Consider the following 8,461-nt stretch of genomic DNA (forward strand, 5'->3'; position numbering starts at 1 on the left):
AAAAAAAAAAAAAAAAAAAAAGGCCAAACTCCAGAGATCCTCCAAAGGTTTGCAATACTCCAAGGAGGTTTGTTCAAAAAACAACAAAACAAAACAAAACACCAAAAATCCCAAAAAAACAAAAACCAAATTAATACAATAATAGCAACAGCAACAAAACCCTGTGGAGTCTTGGTAAGAATGATGAGTTATATGGCATTTTGACATGTCTGACTTCCATCCTTTCTTCCCAACCTGTTACCAGAAGGCACATTTGAAAGATACATATGAGTTAAAAGAGGAGGGATAGAAAGTCACTTTTCATGCACATAGTAATAAAAGAGCTGGAATAACTGTGTAAAAACACCAGATATAAGAAACTTTCGCAGGGCAGTGGTGGCGCATGCCTTTAATCCCAGTACTTGGGAGACAGAGGCAGGCAGATTTCTGAGTTCGAGGCCAGCCTGGTCTACAGAATGAGTTCCAGGACAGCCAGTCCTACACAGAGAAACCCTGTCTCGAAAAACCAAAAAAAAGAAAGAAAGAAAGAAAGAAAGAAAGAAAGAAAGAAAGAAAGAAAGAAAGAAAGAAAGAAAGTTTCAGGAACAAAGTTGTTACAGAAGAAACAAAGGCATTATACAAAGATGAAGGGGACAATCTGCCAAGAAAACATCATAATTAGGAACAATGTGTAAGTGACTGAGCCCAACAGTACACAAACGAGCCCTCTGGGATGTGGTTCTTCCTTTGGTAGAAGGCCCACACCTTTATTCCTAAAGGGTCTGGACCATTAGTAGCCTTTCCTTAGCAAAGATTGAGTTTTCCATTGTCTTGAAGCACAGAATACAGCATCACTATGAGATGCCATGAGGGATGTCTTCATTTCAGACAGTCTCTTCCTCACTTCCATTGTAATCAGCATCAGCGATCCCCAGTGTGAGCTGGGAGTCAGGATCCACCACCCCCACCCAGCACAGTAACTCCTTTCTTTGTTGATTCCAAGGGGTGAGGAGTCCAAAGTGCCTGTTTTTCCAGCTCAATGGAGCCATTTTGTGTCTCCTGATCAAAGCATTTTTCCCTTTGGCTCTAAGGCCTCTAGGACAACAGAACACATGTTCACAGGGACAGAGAGCAATAATTCTTTTGCCACGGAGGCACTGGGGTTTCCAGTGAATGGTGCTCTCTCATTTCCTTTCCACAATTCTTGGATCTACAAATCCTGATTCTGGAAGATGGCAAGCTTTGCTGAAAGCTAGTCCAGAACATTGGTAACTTTGTGGAGAACCTTGACCAGCTGTGCAAGGCATCCCCACATAGCTGGTATTATAACATTCAAAAGGTCCTTTCAACATTCTGTCATGATAGCTGTTTCAGCATGGTAGGTGTTACAGTCTAGATGCATGTCCCTCAAAATGTATATATTGATGCCCTTTACTGGTGATGGTATTGGGTATTGGAACTTTGGGGGAGTTAAAACTTTCCCAGCACAGACTGGTGACATAAAAGGCTGCTTTCTCCTTCCACCACCAGATTATGAACCACCAGTGGGCTCTCGCCAAACCCCAATCTGCCAATGAGTTGACCTCAGACTTGCCAGCCTCTAGAACTAGGAAAAATAGATCAGTAAGTCATCAGTTTGTGGCATTTGACCAAGTCATGGAGAACATGATAAACTCAGTGGGCTCATTGCTAGGTTCCATTTTCTGGAGAGTGAGTTTCCTGCTCAGAAGCCATGCTAGCACTGGAGGAGGTCTTTTGTAAGTCTACGTATTAGATTTGGAAGGAGCGCTATGCACAGGGAGGTAAATCCATGTTCAAACTAATTACCCATGCCACTCAGAACAGAGCATCATTTCTCCACTGTGGAAGAGACTCGATATAATTTACCTGCCTCCAAGTAGCTGGGTGATTATCCCAGGGAGTGGCTTACATCAGGGGTCAGTAGTCGTTGCTGCAGAAAGATTGGGCAATTGGCAATAGCTGAAGCCACGATAGCCGTGGTTGTACATGTTTGTGGAAGTACCTGTTTGTGATGGTTTGAATATGCTTGGCCTGGGAGTGGCACTATTAGGAGGTGTGGCTTTGTTGGAGGAAGTGTGTCCTTGTGGGTGTGGGCTTTAACACCCCTGTCCTAGCTGCCTGAAAGCCAGTCTTCTCCTAGAGGCCTTCAGATGAAGATGTAGAACTCTCAGTTCCTCCTGCACCATGCCTGCCTGGATGCTGCCATGCTCCTGCCTTGATGAAAATAGACTGGCCCTCTGAACCTGTAAGCCAGCCCAAATTAAACGTTGTCTTTATAAGAGTGCCTTGGTCATGGTGTCTGCTCACAGCAATGAAACCCTAACTAAGACAATGCTGAGCCTCTCTCTGTTCCTGGCTATACAGCTACTTTGTTCAGCTGCTCACCAGGCAATGACCACAATGATTGGGAAAAAAAGACTGACTTATTTCCACAGAAGGTGGCACCTTAGACACTTGGTATTAAAAGTCCCCCTTTGCTTTTCATTATTTGGTGATCATTTATCAGGTCACAAATACCTTCTTGTCACCATTTTTTTCTTTTTCTTTTTTTAATTAGATATTTTCTTTAATTTCAAATTATATCCCCTTTCCTGGTTTTCCCTCCAAAAAAAAAAAAAAAAAAAAAAACCCTGTCCTCCCCACCCCCTGCTCACCAACCCACCCTCTCCTGCTTCCTGGCTCTGGCATTCCCCTATAGTGGGGCATAGAGCCTTCATAGGACCAAGGGCCTCTCCTCCCATTGATGACCGACAAGGCCATCCTCTGTTATATATGCAGCTGGAGCCATGAGTCCCACCATGTGTACTCTTTGATTGGTGGTTTAGTCCTTGGGAGCTCTGAAGGCACTAGTTAGTTCATATTGTTGTTTCTCCTCAGGGGCTGTAAACCTCTTCAGCTCCTTGGGTCCTTTCTCTAGCTCCTTCATTGGAGACCCTGTGCTCAGTCCAATGGATGGCTGTGAGCCTCTACTTCTGTCTTAGTCAGGCACTGGTAGAGCCTCTCAGGAGACAGCTATATCAGGCTCCTGTCAGCCAGCACTTCCTGGCATCCACAATAGTGTCTGGGTTTGGTGATTGAATATGGGAAGGATTCCCAGGTGGAGCAGTCTCTGGATTGTCCTTCCTTCAGTCTCTGCTCCATAGAGAGCAGAGTTCAGTCTCTGAAACTCCTTCCATGTGTATTTTGTTCCCCCTTCTAAGAAGGATCAAAATATCCATACTTTGGTCTTCCTTCTTTCTTGAGTTTCTTGTGGTTTGTGGATTGTATCCTGGGTATTCCGAGATTCTGGGCTAATATTCACTTATCAGTGAGTGCATACCATGTGTGTTCTTTTGTGATTGGGTTACCTCACTCAGGATGATATTCTCCAGATCCATCCATTTCCCTAAGAATTTCATAAATTCATTATTTTTAATCACTAAGTAGTACTCCATTGTGTAAATGCACCACATTTTCTGTATCCATTCCTCTGTTGAGGGACATCTGGATTGTTTCCAGCTTATGGCTACTATAAATAAGGCTGCTATGAACATAGTGGAGCATGTGTCCTTATTACATGTTGAAGCATCTTCTGGGTATATGTCCAGGAGTGGTATAGCTGGATCCTCAGATAGTACTATGTCCAATTTCCTGAGGAACCGCCAAACTGATTTCCAGAGTGATTTCCACCAGCAATGAAGGAGTATTCCTCTCTCTCCACAACCTCATCAGCATCTGCTGTGACCTGAGTTTATGATCTAGTGAAAGATATGTATGACAAGAACTTCAAGTCTCTGAAGAAAGAAATCGAAGAAGATCTCAGAAGATGGAAAGATCTCCCATGCTCATGAGTTGGCAGGATTAATATAGTAAAAATGGCCATCTTGCCAAAAGCAATCTATAGATTCAATGCAATCCCCATCAAAATTCCAACTCAATTCTTCACAGAGTTGAAAAGAGCAATTTGCAAATTCACCTGGAATAACAAAAAACCTACGATAGTGAAAACTATTCTCAACTATTCTCACTGGTGGGGCAGTGGTGGCACACGCCTTTAATCCCAGCACTTGGGAGGCAGAGGCAGGTGGATCTCTGAGTTCGACACCAGCCTGGTCTACAGAGTGAGTTCCAGGACTGCCAGGGCTATACAGAGAAACTCTGTCTTGAAAATAAATAAATAAATAAATAAATAAATAAATAAATAAAAGAACTTCTGGTAGAATCACCATCCCTGACCTTAAGCTGTACTACAGAACAATTGTGATAAAAACTGCATGGTATTGGTAGAGTGACAGGCAGGTGGATCAATGAAACAGAATTGAAGACCCAGAAATGAACCCACACACCTATGGTCACTTGATCTTTGACAAAGGAGCTAAAACCATCCAGTGAAAAAAAAGACAGCATTTTCAACAAATGGTGTTGGCTCAACTGGCAGTTAGCATGTAGAAGAATGCAAATTGATCCATTCCTATCTCCTTGTACAAAGCTCAAGTCCAAGTGGATCAAGGACCTCCACATAAAACCAGATACACTGTAACTAATAGAAAAGAAAGTGAGGAAGAGCCTTGAGCACATGGGCATAGGGGAAAATTTCTGAACAGAACACCAATAGCTTATGCTCTAAGATCAAGAATTGACAAATGGGACCTCATAAAATTGCAAAGCTTCTGTAAGGCAAAGGACACTGTCAATAGGACAAAACGGCAACCAACAGATTGGGAAAAGATCTTTACCAATCCTATATCTGATAGAGGGCTAATATCCAATATATACAAAGAACTCAAGACGTTAGACTCCAGAGAACCAAATACCCTATTAAAAAATGGGGTACAGAGCTAAACAAAGAATTCTCAACTGATGAACACCAAATGGCTGAGAAGCACCTAAATGAAATGTTCAACATCCTTAGTCATCAGGGAAATGCAAATCAAAACAACCCTAAGATTCCACCTCACACCAGTCAGAATGGCTAGGATAAAAAACTCAGGTGACAGCAGATGCTGGCAACGTTGTGGAGAAAGAGGAACACTTCTTCATTGCTGGTGGTATTGCAAGCTGGTATAACCCCTCTGGAAATCAGTTTGGTGGTTCCTCAGGAAATTGGACATAGTACTACCTGAGGACCCAGCTATACCACTCCTGGGCATATACCCAGAAGATGCTCCAACATGTAACAAGGTCACCAATTTTCTAATCACATTCCACATGAGTCTCATCCAACTAAACCACTGGTCACAGGCCATGAATCAGTATGTATCTGATCACTTCTTCCAAGAAAAGGGAGCAAGCAGGTGCCTTGCTCAGCTTGCTGCTCAGTGAGAGTTTTCCTATACACAGTTCTATGGAGATGTCCCAGAAAGGGGATGGAGTACCATAGGTGTCCTCTTATGATTGTAACTATAGATCAAGAATGACTCTCCATTGTTACCTCCCCCTTCCCCTCAGTCATTGGACTTCTGGCAGTCTCTGCTTGGAGGCTAACACCTGGGGAGCTGGGACAGATGCAGACTGTCAGTTCATCTTTAAAAAAGTTGCCTAAGCATGCCCACCGCCTGAGTACGCCCACCACCTGAAGATCTTCTGAACCTGGGGACCTTGGCACCTGAACCTTTTTTGCAGTATGCAAATATCATGTAATCTAGAGATTTGGTTTCGGTTTCTCCTGTGACTATACAAACCCTGGCTTATTCTAAGTAAAGTGAAGCCTTGATTGGGACGCAACTTGGCTTCATGATTTCTCTTTGCATTTCGAACCCTCTATTTCAGGTCCTTTATCCCCTCCTCTGAGAGAACCCCAGTTCCTGAAACTGCGGGCAGTTTCACTCCATAATCAGACCTAAGTCTTCTCTTCCCATCTTCCAAGTACAAGAGACTTCTTATGCAGTCATAATTATGGCTGGAAGAAGAGTTAGGGCAGTAGGAGTGGGGACCACAGCATTCGGGTCCTCCTTACACAGTCAGGCTTAATTTTCCAGACACCACACCCACTTAGTGATAGAGTGCTGCTGTGTACACTCACCTTCATGACTTTGTGGTCAACCTACATTCAACTGAGGATACATAGCTCAGGTCACAGGGTAGCTACCAACAGTGTTCTATTGTTACTATGGTACACAACAGAAATCTCCAAGAGTCTCCTCCTCCTCAAACAAAAACAAAGAGAACAGCTATCGGCAGAACGCAGCAGACACTGCTCCAGAATTTGAGCTCACCTTTTGGAACTTGCCAAAAGCTCCAAATAGTATTCCTATCTGCCTCAGAAGCTTTCCAGCATGGTTTCGTGGGCCGCATTGTATGTTCTAAGTGGTAGAGCTACATCCTTGGCAGATATTGGAGATGTTGCAGAGTCGTCTCCTGTTCTCATCCCCACTCAAAACTAACAGCTTTTTGCATTAGTTGGTAAATGGTATGGAACAGCATACCTCTATGAGCAGGTACCTGCTTTCAGAAGCCACGCTCAGTAGGCATTTTATCTCTTTGGCTATAGAAAGAGTCATATATGTAACACACAAGCTTCATCTTTGAAGATATAATAATGTCTACCCAACAGTCACCACAGAAATTTCACTGGGCTAGAAGACCCCTGAATTTAAAAAAATATATATTTATTTACCACCCTTTGATCTGCCAAGTATCTCACCAAGAAGTGCAGGCTGATCAGCTGCTGCTTCTCATTCACTGAATCTAACAAGCATAATGTCATTTAAATGATGGGCCAGGTTGCTGTGGCATGAAAGGGAAATATAGTGAAGTTTCTTGTGGACTAAATTTTGACATGGGAATAGAGACCTGATACAGGTTATTGAGAGCATCTTGTTGGCTTTACCAGCTGCAAGCAAACCACTTGTAGTGTGTGTGTGTGTGTGTGTGTGTGTGTGTGTGTGTTAAGATTTATTTATTTAATGTATATGAGTACACTGTAGCTGTCTTCAGACACACCAGAAGAGGACATCAGATCCCATTACAGATAGTAGTGAGCCACCATGTGGTTGCTGGGAATTGAACTCAGGATCCCTGGAAGAGCAGTCAGTAATTTTAATTGCTGAGCCATCTCTCCAGCCCCTGTAGTGGGCTTTATTAACAAGGATGTATTAAAAAGCATTTACAAGCCAGGCAGTGGTGGCACATGCCTTTAATCCCAGCACTTGGGAGGCAGAGGCAGGTGGATTTCTGAGTTCAAGGCCAGCCTGGTCTATAAAGTGAGTTCCAGGACATCCAGGGCTACACAGAGAAACCCTGTCTTGGAAAAAAAAAAGCATTTACAAAATCAATAACTACATACCAGCCACCAGATAGTGTGTTAATTTGTTCAAGCAAGAACAGAGTAGCGCCCACAACAGCCAGAGGAAGCTCCAATCCGAGGCACTCTGACACACCCGGGACCAGAGGTGAGCAGGAACCAACATCTGTCCCAACACTGGGAGTAACTGGGACCAGCGGGACCAGGCACACAGGAACTCCGCCAGCCCAGTGACTTGGGTTCCTTCCGGTCTGTCTGGGCTGGGGTCCAGAGCAGACTTAGGGCACAAGCTCTGCAGCCAGTCCCACAACACCCAGAGGAAGCTCCACTCCCAGGCCAGCTGACACACCCAGGATCAGAGACCTTGGTCACAAGATCTGGAGCCAGTCCCATAACACCCAGAGGAAGCTCCACTCCCAGGTGCTCTGACACACCCAGGATCAGAGGTAAGCAGGAACCAACATCTGTCCCAAAACTGGGAGTAACTGGGACCAGCAGGACCAGGCACTTAGGAACTCCACCAGCCTAGTGACTCCGGTTCCTTCCAGTCTGTCTGGGTTAGTGTTCTGAGCAGACCTTGGGCACAAGCTCTGCAGCCAGTCCCACAACTCACAGAGAAAGCCACACTTCCAGGTGATCTAACAAGCACAGGATCCCAGGATTCCAGAATCACAGGATCACAGAGACAGCTTGACTCTGTGGAGTTCTTACAAAATCAAGATCACAGGAAGGACAGGCTCCAGTCAGATTTAGCAAGGGCAGGTAGCACTAGAGTTAACCAGATGGTGGGGGGCAAGCATAAGAAAATAAACAACACAAACCAAGGTCACTTGCCATCATCAGAACCCAATTCTCCCACCATAGCAAGTCCTGGACACACCATCACACTGGAAACACAAGATTCAGATCTAAAATCACTTATCATGATGATGATACAGGACCTTAAGAAAGACATAAATAGCACCCTCAAAGAAATACAGGAGAACACAGGTAAAGGGCTAGAAGCTCTTAAAGAGGAAACACAAAAATCCCTTAAAGAACTACAGGAAAACACAATCAAACAGGTGAAGGAAATGAGCAAAAAAATGGAAATAGAAATAATAAAGAAATCAGAAAGAGAGACAACCCTGGAAATATAAAACCTAGGAAAGAAATCAGGAGCCATAACTATCAGAATGCTAGAGATAGAAGAGAGAATCTCAGGGGCAGAAGACACCTTAGAAAACATTGACACAACAG

At 44.0% G+C, this 8,461-nt stretch overlaps 1 protein-coding gene across 10 annotated transcripts in view; it reads right to left on the bottom strand.

Annotated features, from left to right (window-relative positions):
* The window catches only part of Tjp1 (tight junction protein 1), a 358,112-nt gene that overhangs the window by 244,155 nt on the left and 105,496 nt on the right, over window positions 1-8,461 (bottom strand). The window contains exon 1 of one of the 10 annotated variants that reach the window (XM_031386904.1): window positions 6,002-6,081. The exons of the other annotated variants lie outside the window; for them this stretch is intronic. The gene's annotated coding sequence lies outside the window, so the exon portion shown is untranslated. Of the gene's footprint in view, window positions 1-6,001; window positions 6,082-8,461 lie in introns of those variants that run through there. 10 annotated transcript variants of the gene reach the window in all.

The sequence above is a fragment of the Mastomys coucha genome, unplaced genomic scaffold (genome assembly GCF_008632895.1).
Source record: "Mastomys coucha isolate ucsf_1 unplaced genomic scaffold, UCSF_Mcou_1 pScaffold21, whole genome shotgun sequence".
In the NCBI taxonomy this organism is placed as follows: domain Eukaryota; kingdom Metazoa; phylum Chordata; class Mammalia; order Rodentia; family Muridae; genus Mastomys; species Mastomys coucha.